General features: G+C 35.0%; 1 protein-coding gene across 18 annotated transcripts in view; it reads right to left on the bottom strand.

Annotated features, from left to right (window-relative positions):
• The window catches only part of LOC128179873 (muscleblind-like protein 2), a 65,479-nt gene extending 42,066 nt beyond the window's left edge, over positions 1-23,413 (bottom strand). For 10 of the 18 annotated variants that reach the window (XR_008243154.1, XM_052847541.1, XM_052847552.1 and 7 more), the window contains exon 1: positions 23,257-23,413. The gene's annotated coding sequence lies outside the window, so the exon portion shown is untranslated. Of the gene's footprint in view, positions 1-506; positions 966-1,307; positions 1,524-1,609; positions 2,088-2,393; positions 2,561-3,126; positions 3,266-5,479; positions 5,504-19,813; positions 19,956-22,321; positions 22,636-23,256 lie in introns of those variants that run through there. The other 8 variants (XM_052847542.1, XM_052847545.1, XM_052847549.1 and 5 more) reach the window with 8 other exon arrangements.
• Positions 23,414-24,708: the final 1,295 nt, after the last annotated feature.

The following is a 24,708-nucleotide window of genomic DNA, read 5'->3' as shown; positions in this document are numbered from 1 at the left end:
AATTATTTGATGTTCAGCAGACGTTGGGAAGCCATTAGAAATGAAAGTGAGGCCCTTGGCCCTACGTTCATCACTTTCAATTGCACCAAACTCTCTCTGGCTCAAACTACATCATATCAGCCGTTCGATAAGCTGTCAGGACACCCAAACAAATACATTCATTTTCATAAACTATTCCCGGGAAAACAACTCCACTCATTTAGTAGTGAAGGGCAATTTTCAGCAGAGGGAGAAAAAAAAATAAAAATCATCCAACATTTCAAAATTCTCCAGATGTTTTTAGTTTGTTAACAGTAAAACCCTGAATCATACACTTCAACCTTAAATCCCCTCTAAAAAATTTTACTTAGTAGTAAAACTATCGTACAGTTTGCAAAAGTGATTTTAATCGTCAGACAGAGATATCCATGTTACACAAACCACCAGCACAAAAAAAGGAACAGAGGGAAGAAAAAATAAAAGGAAGAAAGAAAAAGAATGAAATGAAAACAAAAATCAGGTCTTACATTGATAAAACTGACAATTAACAGAAGTTTCCTCATACACAAAGCCAGTAAGACAACAGAAAGGTCTCCCCAGGAACTAATTCCGCAGCGGAAGTTGAGCGCTTTTTTACTTCTGTCCTTCTACTGTGACCAGGTTGAGGAAGTGAGAAGAAAAGAAGACTCTGCTACGGAAGAAAACAGCATATTTCCATCATAAGCTGCACCATCTCTGTCACCTCTCCCTCTCATCAAAAGGATCAGATAAGCTCTAACAAAGAGCGGGCGCACTAGATCCCGGGATTCCTAAGGGGTGGGGGATTGGATGAGTACTGACAGTTACAAGGGATTATACCTTCTGGTTTTCTTGTTGTCAGTAACCTAACATCGTTGCACCACACACGTGTATAGGCGGTCAGTGGAGACTCGGTGAAATCTGCCGATGGTGACACTAGAGCCAACACTATTCTCCCCGTACTGAGACTTACATCTGTTTCAGCTTCCGGGAGGAGGATAAAACAAAGGGTTAATGTGTCTGGGATATACAAAAAAACTATCCCGACAACAACCCAACAAATTACAAACTACATATACTTTGTGTCACCGAGAAGAAATATGCACAAAACTTAGGTATACCACAATGAGACTATAATTCAAAAGTGAAAAAAAATTTGGATTTGTAAATGGTTTCTTTCTGCAGAAATGTTCTAGAAGTGAGTCAGAGTCAGCTAGGGTTCATTTAAGAGCAAGAGTACAGACAACATGGTTTAAGACGGTCGAAATGACATGCGTAACAAGACAAGAGTTATAAAAAAAAATTATTACCTCACCAAAAATTGTCCATAATTAGCATACAAATTGGGTTTTTAACCTCTCATAACCTCAGAACACAGGTCTCGAAGACATCACAAACCATCCCAACATGCCTCATTCTCTTCCTCTCGCCACTTTCCTGATCAACATCACAACTTGCGTTTTTCACTGCTAAGAATGGTAGCTTATCGGCTGTTTTGACAAAACTGTCTACGCGCGTCTCTCTGTACGCACTAAGCAATCCACTCAAAATTCAAGATTTCTATAACATGCAAATGAAGTAACATCAGGCCTTAACACCTGAGAAATTTTACCTGTACAAGTTGCTATCAATATCAATGGTTAAATCCCATGTTGATTCATCTTATTTAAATTTCAATGTCTGCCTTTTTCCATTAAATGTCCTTTTAACATGACAGCTTTCACATATGCACTCCAAAAATGCATCGCACGCACCACATTAAGTCCCCTGTCTTGAAACTTCCCGCCAATTTTCCCACAATTTGTCTGGATTTTCGGTGAATGGGTCCCCCTGGATTAAGCAGTAAAACCTTCTTCCCCTATCACATTGCCATGCTGCAATATTCGCTGTACAAATCCTCAGTCAAACAGACCTACACTGATATGGACTTTCAACATGCCATGGTGACCCAAAATTTTTCATTGTACAAATACATGATAAATTCAAGGCCGGCACAAAAGCGATGATAAAAACACCTTGGAATTCAAAAGCGCCACAAATAGAACGGCACAGTCCGTAAAGAACCCATCTCATTAATGTACCCCTGGTCTGGTGGCTACAAAGTGAATAGTTATTAAATTCCTGACACAGAGCCTTAACTGGGACCCTCCAATAGTCCTTTATGTTGCTGGCATTCATTACCTCTATGCCATGCAATCATCTAGACCAACGTTAATGGTGCACTTTTGTACTGGGGAGAGGATGTATTGAGATTTGATATCTTGCTAAAAAAAACCCACCCTCTTCTGATGAAAAGACATCTATGGCATATTGATTTACTTAAAAAGGTTGGAAAGGCTACCGAGTGATAAATTTTAATGAAAATCAAAACATGGGGTGAAAAGAGCTGTAATTACCTGGCATCAAGAGCCCCATTCAGCACCTGCATCTTTCAGAGTCACCCAACCGTAAAACATTACATAACATCACACCTTTCTCCCTCCCTGGTTTTTCCGATTTTTAGAGAGTTCTCTTTACTTCCTCTCTAGACACACAGACAGACTTTCATGGCTGCTCTCCTTAAGGAGCCACACAAATAGACAAGGGAGGGGGGTGACTTCTGAATGCCCTGCACAGTTTTCGGTAGATTACGGATTCTCTTGCTCCCTGACTCACTGTTCAAACACAATAAAAACTACAGGTAAACACGACCTGTCTACTTTATCAGAGCCTATCCCCCGATTAGCTGGAACACCCTCTTCTCCCTCTGGTGAGCCCCCCTCTCTCACCTGTTCAGATAAAACTGCCATTTATCATGTAACCTTTATCAGGTATTAGGTTAAAATACAAGTGCTTTCATAGGGACTCTAAGTATGCAAGGATGCAAAAAAAAAAAACTGCATTCAATTTATTACTTTTATCCTCCCCCTTCCGAAATGTACCAAAATTTCTCTGACTGATTCTTTAAAAATTGTTGTTAAAAATGCTGTTGACAAATAGCTTAGCCTTAAAGTTCGCATAACTTAAAAAAAACATCCCCCAAAACCAAAACTACATTCTGAATATCTAATGCGATGCACATGGATGGACACAATACCTCGACCCATTAACCACCGACCTTCCTTAGACATATATATACCTAGTACTTACAACATAGACAGACCATCTGAAGCTGTCCTCCAGAAACAAACAAAATCTCCGTTCACAGGTAGTACTTTTCAATGTCTGATAATTTGTACAAGAAGAAGTCCTTACTTAACATGGCAATGTTAAAAAACTTCCTGTCGGAGGCGACAAAGAAGAGATGTTCTTTTATTGTAAATTTTCCTGTTGGTCGTGAGTGGCTGCACCCGTTTAATAGGTTGACCTATTTTACATTATCTGGACCATACCAGGAAGTTGTAACCGGGGGACACGGGACACAGTGTCCATCATTGTTCCCATCTTGGATTTGAATAATTTTTTCATTTGTTTATCACAAAAAAAAAGTGAAATAGGATACAACAAGGTTCTGTATGTTTGTCTTTTTTAAAATATTAATGTTATCTTTTTTTTTTTAAATAAAAAGTTCCCTGGAGACAGTGAAACACAATCTGAGGTATCATTGAACAAAAAATAAAGGGAAAAAATTAAATAGAGGAAATAAAGGACTTCTGAATGACCTATATTTATATATCCCCCTTCACTAGACTCGGGCAGTCTGACAAATTCCTAGAAAAATCAGTGACAGTTTCTCTTTATGTCCACAAATTTTCCTCCTCATTAATTAACTGCAGCCTCTGGGGGAAAAATGAAGTCAGAACGATGATGATTTAATAATATTGCGTCAATGAACACACTTTAAATAGACCTGCAGTCTTATTCAACTGCGGACTTTTCCATTCAGTTCTGGAGAGTTCTTGCATTATATATATATATATATATATATATATATATATATATATATATATATATATATATATATATATATATATATATATATATATATATATATATATATATATATATATATATATATATATATATATATATATATATATATATATATATATATATATATATATATATATATATAGACACACACACACACACACACACACACACACACACACTCCCTGCTCTGAGATGATATATCAAGAGTAATTCATTGACCATCATTTATTATTGAATATTAAAGTTTAACTTTATAATAAAAGACAGGGTATTAATTTATTAAGAGACTTCAGAACTTCTATGGAAAACACTTTTTTTTAAACGTCTTTTTTAAGTGCAAAATATTGAGCAACAAAAATCATTTCAATATAATAAATAATGTTTCAAGAGAATGTGGTTCATTTGCATTCTAAAATTTACTATATCAAATGAAGGCTGCTGATTTCATTAAAAAACTGTAAGGTTTTTTAAGTACCGTATCCATTTCCATGTGCTCCAAATAAAACAAAACTTCAAATTACTACTTTTAAACAAATTGACAAGAAAAACTAGGTCTGCATTTAAAGAGCGCTTTTTTTTTTCAAATGGCTTTTTCCTGGGAAATTAAATTGCCTGAGGCAGACCTTAAGTCATAATGAATAAATATGACCATGCAAGTTAATTATGCTCCCTGCTTTAATCCTGCCATATAAATCAACTCCCAAAAATAGTGTAATGTATTCCAATGGCGCACAGTAAGATTGAAGTATTAAACAAATGTCTGCTAGTCTAGAAGTGTACTTCTGTGATGGCTACGTACAATAAAGGTCTGACTGTTTGCAAGTACACCAGGAGGACCTTATCAAGCCAGACTTGTCTAAACATTGGGGAAACACAAGCCTTCTCTTAGCCACCCCCTTATCACATGGCCAAGTTCCTTCCGCAATCTCTTGGCCTCAACATGACCTTTTATTACCAAGAAAAAGGCGAACCCAAAGAAAAAGACAAACCTAAGAGAAAGAGAAAGTTAAAAGTGACACCAAAGCAAAGCATCTTAAAAAAGACATATTTCTAGACCTTGGGAGATGGGAAAATGTGTGCCTCTTGAAAAATTGCAGATTTAAATTGAATTATGCACCACTTCAGGGACATGTTTTTCCTCTTGGAAATCTTGTAGCTAAATCACCTCAGGAATCGTGCATCATAATTTTGGGGAACCCTCGTCAGCTCAAACAGGATGTGGAGAAGTGATTCAGAAAACCATTTCCTAAGTGAGGCAAATATATATTTTGTTTAATTCTAATTTTTACATAACTATAAGACGTCAAATCATCAAAAATCTACAGGGCCAACAAATGATCAGCCACCACCTAGCAAGCTCTAAAATAATTTGTTTCTAATTGAATAAATCTTTTTCACTATTTTTCCTTCAGTGAATAGTTAAATGATAGCTGAATTAAGTGATAAAAATCAACCATAAAAACCTTCAAATAAACAGGAGAATCTCTTTTATACTCATCTCCCCTTTTGACGCTTAACACTGCAAACTTCACCTTCACTCTCCATCTGTCCAAGTTCCCAAACAACCTACCTGAATGTTTCACCTGGCCATTCCTGAGAACACGCTTAACTCCGCTCACCTCAAAATCACAATTAATGGTATCTTAGACAATCAACAAGTCACATGTATAAGATGCATCTAAGATTAACCCACAAGCCAGCCCAAATCAATATTGCTCCACTGCAAAGTAATCAACATTTTAAAAGGGAAACAGTCAGATTGCCAAAGCGACATGGTCCAGGGGACTCACTAAGCTCCACAAAGGAAAACAAATTCCTGACTGATGTAGGGACCTTCATACTGGGTAATATGGATAGGGAAATTTGAGGGGGGGGGGGGGGGGGGCTTGAAATAAATCCAATTTGTAATGGAGATGTTTAGAGATTGGTATGAAAGTCTGATAATACAAGGGTTAAGAAAAGTTGAATTAGAGAGGGAAATGTGACAGTGAGGAATTAGCGAATTTCATACAGATCTTTTAATAGGATGTATTATTTGATATGCCTTAAGACATTGGGGATGGAATACTGTGGATTAAACAAGGGAGGCCACTCTTAATTTTAACAACATGATCAAAATAAAAGTTGAATTATGTTCATTAAATAATACTAACAAATTTTAGTTTCAAAGAGATATAGGATAAACTTAGATGTATTATAAAATTTAAGTCCCTGCAATGTAATTATTGCTTGTCACTACTTATTAATTAGTGGATTTAATTTTGATTTATAAATGAAAGGAAAGTCATTCAACTTCATTTAAGTGATTCAGCAGCCATTATCATTTGAAAATAATAAACAAACAATTCCATGATAATTAGAAAAACAGGGACAAATTCTAAATGAGAAAACAGTATAAAAAGGGTATGTGGCATAATCAATCACAATTTGCTTTATAACTTGATAGTTAATCATTTAAGCCTGACCATTTCAAATGTCATTAAAAACATTATCTAATCACTACACAAAAGTTGGTATAAATTGGGAGTCCTGATAATACTATGTTGGCTTGGACTTACTAGTTTATAAATAAGATATATTATTTAATTTAGCTATTCTATGTCCTAGCTATGAAATAAAATGAAATATACATCAAACTGAAAAACCGAAGTCAATACAAAATAGCAGCTTTCTCAGGGAAATATTCGCGACTATTTTATTTTTGCCCCTTTGTTTCCCCTCACTGTTGGCGGGTAAATTGAAAACTCACAGGGCAATATACATTGTCTCAAATTATCTCTCTTAAACACGTGTGTCTGGGCAAATTCAAGGTGCAAGTGTAGACGCTAAGGCAGGTATTACATAGGGCAAAAATATCTCTGTAATATACACTAAATCATAGCCTGGAATATTTTTTTCAGTGTTTATAGACAAGAATTTCAAAATCCTAACAAAATAATTTATTAAATTTATTAAATGTACAGTTTCCCATCAATAAAACTCCAATTAAGAACACAAACTCGGTAGTGTTGCATGGTATGGCCCCGTTTCTTGACAAGAAAGAATGTGAATCCCAAAAGTATTTCTATACTTTGGGTTTTTTTTTGGTATTTCAAACTTGTCAGATAATAAGCTTTACAACACACACAGAGTAAATTAAATTATGCAAATGAGGAGGAATGAATATTCATTTTTTTATAAACTGAAAGATGTATTATACTGTAGGTTAGTAATATCCGGTCTCCAAAAAACCTTCAATTCAAATTTCCATCCATTTGCATTAAATTGTGTTTTTTTAGACTAAGACATGCATAATGTTACTACTTGTACAATTAAAATCAATTCGCAAGTATACAAAATACTAGACTAATCTAAATCCGAAAAGAAAATACCTTAAAAAATCGGGTTTTTCAGTACAGATTTTTTTAAGACAACATCTGATCAATACATCCATGAATAGCACCAAGGATAGACCAAAAGCAAAACAAAACAAATTCTCTATTTGGTATCAATACATTAGAGAAACTCAACCTGTATCTCTTTGATGCTGGATATGCAAAAGCTACATCAAATGAGAATTTCTTCTTTTGATTTCTATCAGTCTTCTAAGTTTTAATACTGCGCCGGCAAGAACACCTTCTTGGTAATGATATCCCTGTGTCGTCAGGTTAGTCATTTCTGAAGCAGACGACAGCTAGCAGATGTGACGCTTGCCAATCCCCTGTTGCATTAAAATCACTCCATCATTTTTGTATATTGCTTTGAACAATGATTCATCTTTCAAACAATTTCACTGCTCTTTTTCTGCTCTTAAAAAACAATCATTACCCTTCAACTTCATTGACCCCCTGAGAGATGAAAGCAGAGCAAATTCAGATTGAAATTCATCATGCAAGGGAATCCCACAGTAGAGTTTATATTGCTCAAGGGAAAATTTCATCTTCACCATTTCATTTTACAAGAAACCAAAAAAAAATTTCTAATAATAATTTAAATACATTGTTTTAGAAGCACTTAAGCTTAGGATACAAAATGCAATGGCATCAGATTCTCATTAATTTCACAAGAATATACAACTGAACAAGTATTATAGTAATATTCCACGCTATATGTTCTTAGGAAAATTAAATACTCAATTCATCAAAGAGCAAAACAAAAAAACTTACAAATCCCATACTGAACACAAAATTTATGACTTTATCCATGTTTGGCTATATAAATTAACTTTTCAAAGGCAATTTCAATTCATAAGATATATACAATTTAGAAAGTTAATAATGAATAAAAAAGGTAAAATATTTATAACCTTAGAATATAAACATTAAGACCTGGATAGAAGGAGAAAATGGTTGAAAAATTCTCTCAGTTTTTCATAGTCATAGACAAAATAGACATGGCTGGTTAACTGAAGAAAAATATGCTGCTCGATTTCCAAACGAGTGAAAGTGTGACTAATTGACTGAACAACACAAAACCAGAAAAATATCATTTTTACTTCACCAATCACATTGTTTCTGTCTCAACTTTCAAAGACTAAAGGGGACCTGGAAATAGGATTAATTATGGTGAGCTTTTAGCAGGCCATAAACATGGAAACTACAGAGGAAAATCAAAGGCATTGTTCTGGCCCCCAATCAAATGTATGATTGGGTTACATAATCACCCTGCTTCTAACATGACGCAATAATCTTCGCTACTTTCAGTGATGAAATCATTTTACTGCATTGATTTGCCATCATATAATTTCTCCCCCATGAAAAGAAAATGTCAAATGTTCTTTACAATGGCACTTTTATTAAATTCTGACAAAGGAATACAAAGCAATCCCCGATAGGTTGAAAAAATTGATCAAGATCAATCACGGGCTTAATTTTTTCAGATCTGGGTTGATCAAATGCTTTTTCCTCCTCTTAACATGACCTGCAGAAACAAACACCAGACAGACATTGTCTGATCCGAATCACAAATTACCCCAGAATGTATTACCCATACTACAATAATCTCTTGATTTATTCTTTAATTTCAAAAATGAATCAGCATCAGCAATCTCCCGCATAATCCCCTGATTCACAGCCAAATCGTCTGTCCATTATACTAAGGTGCTAAGACTAATTAATTAGCATACCTATGCATAGGATTTGCCTTATCCCAAGAGGGCCTTCTCTGATTTTTTGATCGATACCAAGCTAACACACAACACAAAAGAAAAGCCCCCATAAAATATTGCTATCTTTTTTTTTTTTAAATTAATTGACATCAAACCTTGATTAAACAGGATACCGTCAAGATCTGATCAGAAAAGAGTGAACATCATTTTTACCAATCAAACACACAACTGCAGAGTCTGTGCCTTGTAAATCAAACATGAGACATTCTGGGTAAGTTAATGACTTCCCCATTTAGAAATTGCAGAAAGCAAACAATATGATTAATGGCCAAGATAACCCTACTTTTATTGTATTAATTAAAGTTTAAACTGACTTAAATTAATTTAATCCAATATGGTTGCCTTTGATGTCTGGAGCTAGTCTAAGAGTTATCTCCCCTTTGCTCTGTATTATAATGATGGAGAGAGAGAAGATTGAGAGAGAGAGAGGAACTGAGGTATAAAGTCTTGGAAAGGATACACAGAGAATCAGACAGAGATAGACAGATACTGGTATGTACCCAGTCAAACAGCTGGTTCCTTAAATTAATCAAACTAATAAACCACCCAAAAAACTTGGGAACTTCTTGGGCCCTGAAGTCCTAAGAATTCTCTTTGACCATACGTGTTTTAAGGAAGATTAAAGCAGGGAACACTGGGCACTTGTTGGGGTTCTGCATCAGAAGCGGTCCGCGTCTCATCAATGATTCAACAGGGCTCCCAGCTTCACTTGAATCACGACAGTTGAGTAACAATAGATTGAATCACCTAGACGCTTTAATTTTGCCCCTAAAACATGGTTCCAAGAGGTTAATTACGCGTAATGTATTTCTCTATCAATGCGCCCATCTGACATAAGGCTTGGTAGAGAATCTGTTTACATGGATGTAATTGTGACAGAGAATAGGAAAAAAATTTCAATAATCAGATTGCAAAACTAATTCCTTTTTCCCCCATGTAAGACTTGAAATTTCTCTTTAATTTGAATTGCACTGATTTCTACAAGAGCATTATTAACTCACTTAACAAGGAAGTTAAAATCTATTTCGAAACAAAAATTGTCAAATCCTGTGTGATGCTTTACTAGATATTACTGTAAAATAAAAAGTGTACGCCAAAGTTTTTTAAATAACCTTTCTAATGGAATATGAATAAGGCTGTTCTAGCATGAAAGAGTTCTTTCTGTCATAATCTCCAATTATCAAGAAGAATAAAAATATAAAAAATTAGTACACATTTTCACCTAAGGTTGTCAACACCTTTTGGATATTTATAGCAGGTAAAGTGAGTGATATGTGTCTAAGATTTGCAATAAAAAAGTCATAAAACAAATAAAATGAAAATCCTAGTGCGCAATTTTTCCAAGCAGTCCCAATCAGGATTAATTTATTTTGATGGATAATACATATCCAGCGAACAGACAACAGAATTGAAAATCAACCTGTCGGAATAGATTTCATAGTCGCTCCCTTTGATCTTATAAGACGATCTTTTAATCAGCCTTCTCATCCCAGATCTCACCTACACAGACCCACCAATGTCATGAATGGGCTCCCAGTTTCCATAGAGAAAAATATGGTCATCAATTTTAATATTTCATCAATGGTCATCAATTTTAATATTTCATCAAACACAGCCATAAATGTGATGTTAAATTGTACAAGCCTTACATCTACGAGGGTCAATACTACATAGTAGTACTACGATCTAACGCTGCATTTTATCACACATGTTGTGTACAAGGGACTGCCTTTTATAGTTGATCCATCTGAAATAAGATCACACATTGACTTTGATTTTATTCTACAATCATATTCAATATGAATTAATGAATAACTCCTTATCAACACATGTGCTCTTTTGAGGGATTGTGTTTTATATTATACAAGAGATCCATTCTACAGATATGTACATGTTCAGTATTCAATGATACCGGATAAGTATAATAATGAACCTCAAGCTGTCGCACTGTTCGATAACAATCTGATGATGTGTCCACGTACCGGTAGATAAATTGAGAAAAAAATATGAGACTTTGTACGATTTGTTTTAGTAACCATCAGGGACCTGTAGCAATGTGTGTGTTGTACTTTTATGAATATTTTATCAGATTAGAGAAGTTATTGAACAAGGGCTGCGCCGGATCAGCAAATCAGCATGTAAGGCGAGGTTCTGAGGATCGCAAGAAACACAACGCAAAAATAAAAGTTTAAAAAATCCCAGGGACATTTTGCTGGTGACTCCATTAATGCAGTACCTTATACCCTCGAAATGTATGAATAATTGAATAACGGATCAGGCTTGTAAACACATAGAAGAAACAAGAATATATGTAGAGAGAGCCAGTATGGCCCCGTAATGCTTTAATTCACTGATGGCCACCAAGCAATAAAGAGCCGACTAGCACTGCCCCTACATCACAGAAACGCAAAGGCATCGGCTAAAAATTGTTTATTAACAAAACATATCAGATAATAGAAATCAATAATATCCAGAGGTTTGAACAGAACTGATATGGTATACCATACATCTAATTAGTACAACAACATATGCTACCGAATCCTATGTTTCCCTATCATCAAACAAAAATGCTATTTTCAAGATATTCCAGCCAAGTGGTTGGGGAAATAATTAGCTATATTGAAATTTGAAGCCTATCTGAAACCTTCCGAAATAAAACACATCTGCTGTCTCGATTTTCACAAAATGTATCTAAAATAGATATAAAAAAATTCATGCTCCTTCTAAATTTTTTATTTTTCCTTGACACTCAAAATAAAAAGCCTTTTTCATTTTGTTTACACATTTAATCATGATATTTCATCTCTATGCCAAAACATACAGGGACTTATAAACAAGCCAAGAGAACTGTCGACTCTTTCTCGGAACAAATGCTGCATTCCTGCATTTGGCTGTAGGAATGCTGAACGGTACAATCACTCGCATAGCAAACATTTTGGCAGAGTAAGTAGGAAGAAGACACTGAAATCAAAATACCCTCCGCTTTATCAGTGAAAACCTGACAGCAAGATTCTTACTGCCATCATCAATTTAACTCAGGCAAAAATAATCGCTGTCTTTTGTATCTCTTTTCTCCAACAAGACAGGAATGTTAGAAAACACTGGAAAGTTTTCAGCATTTTTTATCTTCGGAAAACTATTACTGCTTTTTATTTGAAAAAAAAATATTTTGATCAACCATCAAAATCTTTTTCAAAGATAAAAAACTTTTAATAGTTATTCCACCTGCCTAGCTATCAGACAAACAAATACAGCAATGGAAAGTGATTTGACACGAACCTAAAAGTTACTACAGTTTTTAATATATTCCCTCCATTTTCAAAACATTTCACATGTTAAAGGCCCCTTCCGCTTTCTGATGGTCTCTTAACAAAACTACTTAGCTCTCTATGTGCTTCCGAAATATTCTGCATACTTGCTTGTAACCAAAGAGCGAGTGTAGCAGAAAAATGTCCTCAAACCTCATCGTGCCACACCTCTAATGCCAAAGTCAATTTTATGGCACAGTCTTAAGTTGCCACCGAAAAACATGTGACCACAATAAATCAAATAACGGTAACAATTTTCTGTAGCAGATATTTTTTTTTTCATTCTTACACCATACGGAAACCCGACGATGTGTTTCAAATTAGTGAAAAAATACAAAAAAGAGCCATTAACCCACAGGTCATAAAATACAAACTTTACACAAGTATGCACAACACTCTGTTATTTTGTTCCATGGGGAATTTCTCTCTTTCTCTCTTCAAAGTAGTTTTTTTAACTTCCGACAGCGAAGAGCAATTTATGAATATGTCACTGTGACAGTAAACTGAGACAGAGAGCAGACAGGCAGAAGAGGGGAATTAAATTTGCCAACTGAACGGCTACTTTCACCTTCAATGAAGCAGAGCTGCAAGATAATACACAGTTTAGGTAACGTTTCTCTTGTGCGAGCTCTGTCCATTTGCATCACCTAACTAAAAAAACACTGTCGTTACAGATAATGGAGTCATCTAAAAATGTCAAAGAAAATAAAAAAACCTTTTGCACCAAGTCAAGGCTTATCTCAACACATGTACATCAGAACTTCTTTCCTCAATATCAGCATGAAAATTGGAATGTTCGACATTCCGGCAATATTTTCATAAAGAGGTTGTCACTGCAGAGAAGGCATTCCCAGACGGTGACAACAACAATAAAACATCGACAACAACAACCATGCATCTTAAACAAGAGGGTAGCAAGGACATACGGCATCAAATCAATGTATTTACCAGAGCTACAATCTATTTCAAGCCTTGCTTATTTTAATTGTCTTTCCTCCCTGCTTCGTTTTACAATTTCATTTTTTGTCAAATTTCTCCGCAATGTCTCAGCTGAGGGGAAGTGACATGCTGGCAAATGCTTTTCCAAACCTCCAGTGCTAGCTGACAGTGAAATGTCTGCAGACTTATAACTAATGAGACAGAGATATTCCGTGTACCGAGGAAAAAAAAATTCATCATGCAGTCATAACTTACAAGTCAATCAGTTTTATTTTAAGGGATAGGTAAGATGGGTTTTTTTCATTTATAAATAATAATGGGGGACAACTCTCAAGAGTACAAATTATCTCCCTATAAAACAAAGCTATAACCAGGCTTTCATTTTCCAAAAATATCATTCATTTGATAGGTATTAGCTCAAAAGTTTTATAAATGTTGTACTTAAATATTAATAAAAGTTTCAATATTCAAAAAGACATTTTCATGATTACAAGCAGAACAGTGTCTCCAACATATTTCCCCAGAGGAAATCTCTAACTAACTCCAGAAATCAATACCAATTAATTAACATGGGATAATTAGCTATGAACCGTTCAACCACATAGATCTGTCTCCCGTAAAAAAAACTCTATGTGCATCAAAAACAGACCCGTGTTACATAACCTGTGCATGAAATATACACTCCCAGATGCACAAAACTGTTTATTTAAATGACAACAAGATAAAAAATTTTAAAACGAAAAAACTGGTTATAAGGGCAGTGAGGCATCTGTTTATGTCTTCTCTTGACAAAAACAGTTTTATGATAAACAAGCCCAATGATAAATATTTTGCATGCTCGAGCTCAGCTAAAAATTAAGAATTCATTAGCTTCTAAAACCTCCATGCATTTCAATTTGCGTCTAATGTCTACCCCCACTATACACTCTGCCATCTTCGAAATATTCAGTTAATGTATGTATAACAAAACGTTGCCAGAATCGTATTTCTTAAAAATTTAATGCTTTTTTTCTCGAGTGACTAAATGAGGGGCCGCCAAACAAAGGGCCGTTATTCATAGCTGCAGTACGTACACACGACGAAGAACACGCGCATTGTACCAAACTTCTTGAGAAAAAGACATTAAAACTGTTTACTTCTATTTAAAACTTCCTCACACATTTTACACAGTTTTTTAAATGGGTAAACAAAGCCGTTTAGTTCAATATGACACCGACTACTTGAGACATTTTATTGGACGTAAAAAAAATTAATCATATGCAGAAAAACGAATGATAAAACTTTTATGGCCTTCGGTTTCAAATGGGGCCCGAAATTACCCGTGCTAGTTTATCAAAACTCGTCCTGTCAAAAACAAATTTTATGGTCCATGAAAAAAAAAATTACTTGCAGACTAATTTTCCTGTCTGTAACTAAGGATAAAATTGTTAAATTCACAATTTCAAAAATTTGGTAATATAAAAATCTACATATGATAACCAAGTAGCTGATCATTAGTGCAAAAGTTATGGTGCATTTGAATTTTTGTTTAGTGTTTAATATCAAATTAATCATAATCCATTAAAATGATATAACAGAATATGATAATGAATTCAAACTTGACATCCTATTTTGTGCTAATGGCAAATCTATTACCGGCACTTTTTTTTTTCAAATCTTATTACACTTTAAGAATATTCGAATTTTTTTTTAAAGGAATCTAGAATTCATAATTGTAATGAAAAATCTTTTCAAGGTTTTTACAAACATGTCAAATAGGTTTCGAAAAAAAAAATCAAACAAAAACATCTGCATAGAGCAGGTAATAAAAAACCTGAACAAGAATGCCGTATTGAAATGCTTTATTTACTAATGCCGATTTAAAATTGATATTTAAAATGAATCTAATTCACACAGGATTTAAATATAAAGATTTAAAGTTCCAAAGTGTGAATCTTTTTACAAAGCAACAAAGACTCATATCCAACATTATAAGACCCTGTCGCATTGAACACGAAATCATTGGCCATGCTGCACTACCCATTCCGGGCGTCTAGAGGAAGAAGAAATAAAATCATTGTCAGCCTTGAACCTCTAATCTGGATCAGACTCTATCGCCGCTGATCAAGAATATGATTATTGAACATTTAAAACACTTCAGACTTTGGTCCGTGTACACACTGCGCAACACCTAACCATGACCCTGATGGAATAGATTTTTTTTTCCTCAAGTTGCGACCACTTAAGACACTGGTCAAATAGAAATAGGAGACTTCCTTCATTTAGATGGGCCCCTACAACAAACCCGATGTGGACAAATTAACACCGAAACCAAATAAACCTGAAGCAGACAAATCAAGGGAACAAGGTTTTAAATTACGACTTGAAAATGAGATTTAGTGAATAAGAGAAGTTTGGTGGTTAGGATTGAACCCTTGAACCAATGACAAAATATTAATCATTAAGGAGATTTTCATTTCTCGTCCAAGTTAGGAAATAAACCTTATCTCTTCACGGGACTCCATTTTTAGCTGGTCAAGGTTCAAAGGTTATCAACATGCTAACCAGACAAAGCATGTGGGATTATGTCACCATGACCCTTCACCCAACTCTTTAGAGTCAACGCGTCCATTTTCCCTGTGGCAATACACAACATGCAGATTCATAATGAATTTCAATTCCTCCAAACAGACCATTGATTGTTATAACTCTTATATGATATTGCCAAAAACCTCAGACAAAGAAAGGCCTCGGTAAACAATTGTACATTGTAATTGTAGATCATCTCATTGAAAACCAGACTTTAAAAATGACAGTTAGGTTTCCACAAAATAAGGTAAATGCTAGATTGCAAAACAGATAAATCTCCAGAAAACTTTTGATCATTGTTATGAAGTTGTATGAACAAAATGCAACATGTACCTTCTGCTTAAACGTTTAGCAAGAATCCTAAATGGTCGTTCACCATAGCTTTTGTACATCTCCACACAGAGATCTTCAATCTGATGTACATTATTACATACACTTAGAAGTCTTTACTTTTAGTATTTAAAGTTAATGACCTCTCCCCCCTCCCTTTTCAAATCAATATCCCTTTCGATCACCAAAACCATCCATCTGTACGAATCTGCAATCATCCCGATACTGGGGAGTGATAACAGAAGCTCCCATTAATGTCTATCTGTTGTATATGTCGTCCCCAAACCGATCGTCATACAACGGCCTAATGAGGTTTGATGTGTGTCAACTGTGTTGATTGATGAACACAAAACCATTACATGCTGCAAATTAGCATTTGATTAATACATATAAATTTGCTCAGCTCATTCGATTGACTACACAATGCGTGGAGAGGGCCCATGTCTAGACTCAACATCAACAATATCCCCAACCAAAGTTATCGGGGCAATAAATCTTAATTATGTTTTTACAAACAATATAATATCTCTCCCTCTCTTTCTCTTTCCTGCGGAATAGATGCATCACATGGAGTGGAGGGTGCATGAATCTCATTCTGGTTTTGGGTGCAGACGATATTATCATCCAATTTCCTCATTTCTCATCTGCTCAAAAACCGTATTTCATACTTTTAGGGACGTCCTGGACATATTATCTTTATTCCTGTAGCATAATTATACTATAATTAACACAGGTTGATTATCTATACATGTATTAATGGCTGCTTTGATGTATAATATTCCCTTGTCAGCAACTCTGATGTCCACGAACCAGCGTTGCTGGGGATGGGGGGGTCAAAGTTCAACCACTGGTCACCCGTTGGCTACATCTGTTGCTGGAGTGAACTCAACACAATAACAGCAGCAACCAAAAGGGGAAAAAAATCCAACATCTGCCGTCCGGGGTCTGTCCTCAAGTCCATAATAATCTGGCATAATTAATTTCTGCCGATTAATTTTCTCTACTGATCCCTGTCACAAAAGGTGAACGACATGCAAATCGGCTATACACACACTACAATATAGACCAGGAGACCTCATGCAAATCTTGTGCAGGTGCTTTTCTCAATGTACATAATTTATAACTCAGTGACGCAATGCGGTGCAGCATAAATTTTCAATCTCTGGGAACGTCTGAGATAAAACGAAAAAAAAAACCTACACAAACAATTGGACAGGGAGACAGAACAGAAAAAAAACAGAATACAGAGTAGAGGCCTACGTACAGACCAGACGCAAAATCCAAACAAACAATTAGTGCAGAAAAAGCTGCATCCGTTACTATGAAGCTTGATGCACCATTAATGTAGACAGCGGTTGGAAAATGTCTTCAAGAAAAACTCTGCACACACGAAACCTGACAGAGCGCTTCCTGTCGCGTCTCGAGGCTTTTTCTTTCCATACTTGCCCGGCAACCCATCCCGATTTTATGATTTGCTAGACTACAAGGGAATCCTTGGTTACCCTTCCTATGACAGAAAAGCCCAAAATCCAACTTCCGAGGTACACAACCGCATTATTACATAACCATTTTAAATATAAAAAATCCCCGAGTCAGGAAAATAAAAGGTGACTAATGACTTGAAATTGATTAACGATGTCAGGTTAAAAATGGCAGCCATTTATTTATGATTTCCATAAATCTTGACTAGTCGTATTACAAAACATAAACGGCTCAAGCATTTTCTTTTGTACCAACTGCAAAAGGAAATAAATTAGTAGGTGCGTTGGCCTCTTAAGTGTACAACAGAACTTTTCTCAACTGAGGAATATCGTTTTTATTTTTCCTAATGAGAAGATAGAATTTCCCCTTGATGACAGCCTTTAAAAAAGCAAAAAGGAATTCATAATCAACAGTGGCTATAATACAGAGGGCACTTCCATTGAGCGGGCTAGGTTGAATCATGTTACATCACAAGATACTGTGACATGGATCTCTGCATCATAAGTCATTAAAATCAAAATTTATAATGAAGTTTTCTTTCCCTTCAATCCCCTTTTTTCTTAAACTCATCCTGAAGCTAAAATCTTGTAATCTGCAACTGCATATTTAGTCATGGTTATAGCCTCCGCTGAAATTGGCCCTCTTATTTTCAATCTGATTATCTGACGGCAAATCTCGAAATGTCTTTCTCTGTCACTTTATAAAAATCTTCAAAGACGCTTCAAACAACCTCTTGGGGAAGGAAAACTAGCAGTAAAGTTAAATGGAATAAAGAAACTTTCTGGAGATCTATCAACAGTTCAACAGCTAGTGTTTCATTTCCTTGTTCAATTCAAAGACTCTCAATGTCTCAAAAAATTGCCGACAAGCAATCTCTGTGGCCTTAAGGTCGAAAACTGGCAAATACCTGATGTTCTTGATCGTTGCGAACAAAACACACGTCTGTAATAAATTTTAAAATTTCCTTTTTTCTTATTAAGTGCTGTTGTCAGAAAAGACCAGGAAACCTGAGAAAAATGTCCCAGGTGAGAGCCAGTGTTAGCAAGGACTTGGATTAAAAAAAGCTGGTACCAGTTCAACTAAAAAATCTCTGCAAACAGGATTCCCCGACGTCCATTTGTTCTCCATGCCATTGTCACATGATCAGCTCGCTCTGTTGACATAGACTAGTGCAGTCCAAACATCTTCGTCTTGTCTTCAAACACTGGGCCTCCTGTTTCTATCATCACATTGTGCCTAATCAATCGAGATAATTAAATATGACAGGGGATTAGCCAGCAACAAACATGGAGTACCCCTGTCTGGAAGAAAAAACGTTAACCACTGCTAAAGGAGGACAGACCCAGATCAAATCCTTAAAGTACACAATACCATAAAACTAGTTTTAAAAAAGAAGAGCGAAGGATTTTTATTTTTTCAAACTACCACTCCCAACTCCAGATTTAAGAAAATAAGAGAAATTATGGAAAAACCAATTCATTAAAACACTTTTGATAGACTAGTTTTTCATTTGCCATCCCCTCCACACAAATAATACTTAATGTTGTGGAACATCCTAGATAAAAAATTAAAACTCAAAATGCAACTACAACCTTACAGGAATTTCTATACATGTCTTCTTCTATTCAACTTTTGGTGACTTGCTTATGAAATATTCTTTCAACTAATATCTTTAATTCTATTTTGGATTTCTCATTGGAAAACATATTTCACATTTATAGTTAGACTGCCAAATATCAGTTAATATATTCTTGCCAAACAAAAATCACCGAGATTCATAGATTTTCCTTACATTAGACTTACATCTGACTCCATTTGACGCGCAATACTGTGTGTTCTGTAGTCTAATAAACACGCACAATCCCAACCTGACAATACTAGTCCAAAAATCAGTTCTCAACTTTCAACAAAAAATTCTCATAATATTCTATCCGGTTACACACCGTGCAAATTAATTCACCCTAAAAATTCAATTTGGTGAAAATTAATCAAATGGATACACGAAACTTATTTAACAACTATAAAACAGCACTAGCTAGCCCATTTTTCAATCATTTTCATAACTTTCTACAAATCTTTTATCATTTTTCAGAGTTTTTCAAAATTTGAAGTATAAATATTAATTAGTTACCATAGTTAGCTTTCCATAGTTACACAAATTCTCCTTCAAATTGTATCTTTACTTTTCAGCCAAATACCCATAATCCCTTTTCGTCGCAGTAATAGTCAGAGTAGGATCTGGCAAAATCCCCCGTTTTCTCTTAACAAAAATCTGATTTGTTATCTCAGTAAAATAGTCTCTATTCATACTTATGTTAAGTGCCCATTTCATTTCCTTGCCCAGGTCGGAGTGAATTAATAATTTGTGATTTTCATCGCAATACGAGCTATTCAGTTTTCTATGTCAATAGAAACTATTGTATACCACAAATAAATTGCAAGGCACATTTTAGATTTTATAGACCCGATATTAAATGTTTGGTGTATGCAGATCTGTTTTCTATTGACACAAAAAGTAAATATTTTCCTGCTAAACTTGCACAGTAATATCAAACATACATATATTTCCTGAATACCCGGATCTAAGATGTATACTTTGTCCAGATCAAGATTGGTTGGCTAAAACAAGATAAACACAATACCTAAATCTTCAAACACCTGTCTGTTTGTTAAACAGGAATTAAAATGAAATAATTTCCCTCTTCTGTCACTAAATTCTTCCTTCATTAAATTACAAATTCATGATTTAAAAGCAATTTTCACTTCCCAGTAACTGCGAGAGAGACATAGAGAGAGAGAGATAAGAAAAATATGAGACTAATTTATCAACCAATTAAATAAACTTCTCTTTTTCTCATGAAAATGAAACCGCTAGATATCTGATGATAAAAAATGCTGGAATCTAAGCAAGAGCGACCAAAGCTTTCCCCCCAGACAGAACAATTTTTTCGGCAGGGAACTCAAAATGCAGCGCTAGCTAAGTGATTCAATCTCAACTGGTCTCAGCAACTCAATAGAAGAGTTTCATCTGAAACTGATCATCTCAAGAATTTTTCTTCTGTTATAATTGATGCCTGGCAAACATATCTCTTCCAGAGTTTTAGTTGTTCCTTAAGAACTGGGTTTTTTTTTAATTCATTTGGAGTACAAGTATACACTTAAAATTTTTGCCTAATTAAGTGTTGTAGTTTGCTGGATGATAAAATATCAATACGATTGACTCACTAACGCTGCGGTAAATCTATGAGTGTATTTTCCTATGACCCGAGTTTCATACTATTCACTTTATTTCGACTTCCTTTAAAATGTCTTCAGCACCTCACAGCTTGTAAAGTGTCAAACAAAGTCAATATGCTTATCCTAAAAAGAATTTAATGTTTGTAGCTTTAAGTCTAGTGACGAAATATACCCCACAGTAGAAATATCACTGATAACGTTCCCTATCAACCATTAAATAATAACTAAATTCAGATTTATAACATAGATCAATACTCTGTCATAATGAAATGCACAGGTTTCTCAAATTTCTACTTAACATATCATTAATGAGATAGACTTACAATACCTAAGGCTGCACCGATCTCATATATACAACCATTTGAAAATTGTCATTTGAAAAAGTTGAAAAAATGAAAAATGAAAATCCTCGTAAAAACCCATTAACCTTTAAAAATCGATGAAACCTGGTATCAGTTTATCCTGGGGACTTATCAATACTTTTTGAACTGTGTATGTCAACAACTTGAAAAAAACCAAAAACTCAATAAAGCGTCAGGTCTCATTTACAAAATGAGCTTGAGAGAGAGAGGCTCAAATATATCACAGGTGAAAATGACGAGGCTCAGGTCTGAGGTGAATGTTTCTCTTTCGGATGTTTCAGGAGCTAGTATGAATAACAGATCAATGGGTAGGGTATTAGATTTCTGAATGATAGCACGACATCAAGGCTTTTGTTCCCAGAGTTTAAAAAAAGGGAGCTACATTGAAAAATACAGGAAAAAAGTCACAAAATTATTACGCAGGAACGCAAATAGTGCAGCCACAACAAGCAAGGTCTGTGTTACTCGTTGTAGTAAGGAGATTATCACCTAAATCTCTAAGTCTGATTTTTTAAAATGGGATTACCTGTTATATATTTTGGGGGCAAGGACTTTAATTGTGATTGTCCAGGAAATCCTCTTGTACAATTAAATCCAACAAAGAGTAGCATAAATATCCAATAAAGAGTCGTATAAATTATTGTTTTAATGGATTAGCCGATTATACTCCGAGTTTGTGTCACTTTAATTAATTGCTAACATTTCTAAAACTTCTACAGATGAAAAACACATATTAAGCGAATTGCTGCTATACTACCTAATGAAAAAGTTGTAAACCAGAGAGAGAGAGAGATAGAGGGAGAGAGAGGGAGAGAGAGAGAGAGAGAGAGAGAGAGAGAGAGATATTTTCAAATTGACAGTTCATCAATAAGATCAATTCATCTGAACATGAGAAAATTAAAACACAGAGAGTAATCTGACATAAAAGGACACCGGACTCTTGCCCTCCTGGTAGAATACACACATATTAATCAGCTGTTCCCCTGAATAAATATTTCCCTAGGGGCACTGACCCAAAGGATATCAGATGAAAGGCTTACCCGCATACCCGATCACCACATCTTTGTCCGAGCAAAAATACAGAAACCGCCACCACTTTTAAGGTTTTATTTTTCCTCTTCCAAATCCACTTCAGTGAAATGTTTCTGCTCCAGAAAAATCAAGCAGACTATGAAGATGAACAGTTTTTTTTTTTCTAATGTGAAGCGATTTTCTGACACATCTCAGCACTTTTACATAAGTAACGATAATACTTTCAAAATGGTGAATTCTGCCATTAAGCTTACAGCGACAAGGAAAGCATGCGGGATCAAATCATTACAACTCTAGTCAAATGTACGACTGCTTGCAGTGAAATGTTAATGCGCATGTATTCAACTATTTTTTTCTGCCTTTCAGTCACGTGTGCGTTTTACAATGAATTATCTACCTGTGGAAAAATTTTATTCTGATTGACAAAAAAACAACTCGATCTGGTTGACATTACATCCTCAACCTTCAATTTCCAAGAAACATACAAAAGACATCTGTGTCTCAACCACGATTCTCTTTAAAAGATTTGGTGCGTTTTATACCATAACAGAGAATATGACAAACATAAAACCTAGCCCCAAACGAAACCAACCACCGAACCCTTAAAGTACAGTCCCGACGACATGTTTCTTTTGTATTTCTTTTTACCCACAAATCAATGGGAGAGAGAGACACACACATCAGATCAAAACGAGCTTTCATTTTGTTACTGAAACCTGCAGCTGTCTTTCCTTTAATTCCCTCTCTGGTCAGTCGCCAAGTATAATACACCTGACCACAATAGTGAAACTAGGCCTCTCAATGGCTAGCCAATGTCCTCAGGTGACCCCAAATGACCACAAGATTCTCAGTGCTCCCGCCAATGTGTATCTAGGTCACACCTCCCCCAGCCTGCTGCTAGAGACCCCATACAGTCCCCGTCAATAAACATTGAATCTCTTACCTGTTTCTTTCATCGTCTGAAAATCTCAACAGATATCTGAGTCATTGTGGAATAGCACTGAATTATTATCTCTGGCTCACTGTCACTTCACAGACGCATGTCGTTCCTCTATATGTGTCTACCACACTGAAATTAACCTAGACACAACGTCAAGTGCTATAAATAACCCCAGCTTCTGATTGGTTTAAAAGGAAACAATATTTTTTTTTTTAAATGAGGCAGAGCATACAGAGAGAAGGGAAAGAGACTCATCAATCTCACTGGCAGATGTTTTGATGGCCCAATCTCCCCAAAACAGAATCATTGTGCATAGTTTCTTAAATCTAGTATAGATCTCAAATAAAACTTGCATTTCACATGTTCTCACTTTCTGATAAACTAGCCAGGAATAGAATCTCTAGGAGATAGGTACACAGGGAAAAAATCTGTGGCATTGGCTCCCATTAAAATAGTTGGGATGCCATCACATAAAGCCTACTCCTATCTCCGACTCAGCATCCTCTCCCGTATAAATTAGTATACCAAATCCCTCATAACTCACCCAAATTCACATTTTTTTTATAAAAATCAAGACTAAATGGGCAATATCTTTACGGTATAAAAAATTATTGTGTCTACGGCACTGTTTTTCTTTTTTATTCTTACAGCGAATTACTATTATATTTTTTTTTCCAAAAGCTATATAAAAATGCTTTAAATTTCTACTTATACCATTCCTTATAAATACCTTAATTTATATGTAAAATATTTAATAAAATTGTCCATTTTTTGGTCAGTAAATTCTATCCCCCTTGATACGCAACACGGACATTTTCCTATATTAAACAAATGATCTTATTCGTTACAAATTAATCAACTATAGGAGTGTTTGTCTATTTGATACTGAGGAAGAAAAAAGAGAATTTCATATCAGGGAAGAGAAAATCTGTTCTCCTTATTAATAGTCAAGGTTTTCTTTATTCTAGCTTAATAAAAAAAATCAGTAATTTGCAATAAATTAAATGATTACTTAAAAAAAAACAAGCATTTTTACATCTTAACAAGATCCAATCAGAAAGCAGAAATATTAATTGAACGTTGAAAATTAAAAACCTAAAATTACACCAGTGCTGCGGCAATTAAGAATGGCAGATCATTAGATGAGAAGTGAAGGGCTTTTCAGTGCAATATACCAGTATATATTTTATTAACCAGTTCTGTAAATGCACCTCCATCCTAATGAAATTTAATTTGATCTTCCATTCAACACAAACAACTAATCTTTTGAGTGCCAGTCCCTACTGCTCCTTTCTCGTTAATTAATCCTAAAAATTAAGTATTGAGAGGAATATTACAATGCCATTTATTTGTTTTCATTTACTAATACTTTAATGAGCAAACTTTATATTAAACCCAATGTAAAAATCATTCAACTTAATAAGTGTATATACCAATCAAGAATAGTCATTATTT

Source organism: Crassostrea angulata, chromosome 4, assembly GCF_025612915.1.
Source record: "Crassostrea angulata isolate pt1a10 chromosome 4, ASM2561291v2, whole genome shotgun sequence".
Lineage (NCBI taxonomy): Eukaryota > Metazoa > Mollusca > Bivalvia > Ostreida > Ostreidae > Magallana > Magallana angulata.
The sequence above is the reverse complement of the archived record's forward strand: the minus strand, read 5'-3'. Positions and strand labels throughout refer to the sequence as shown.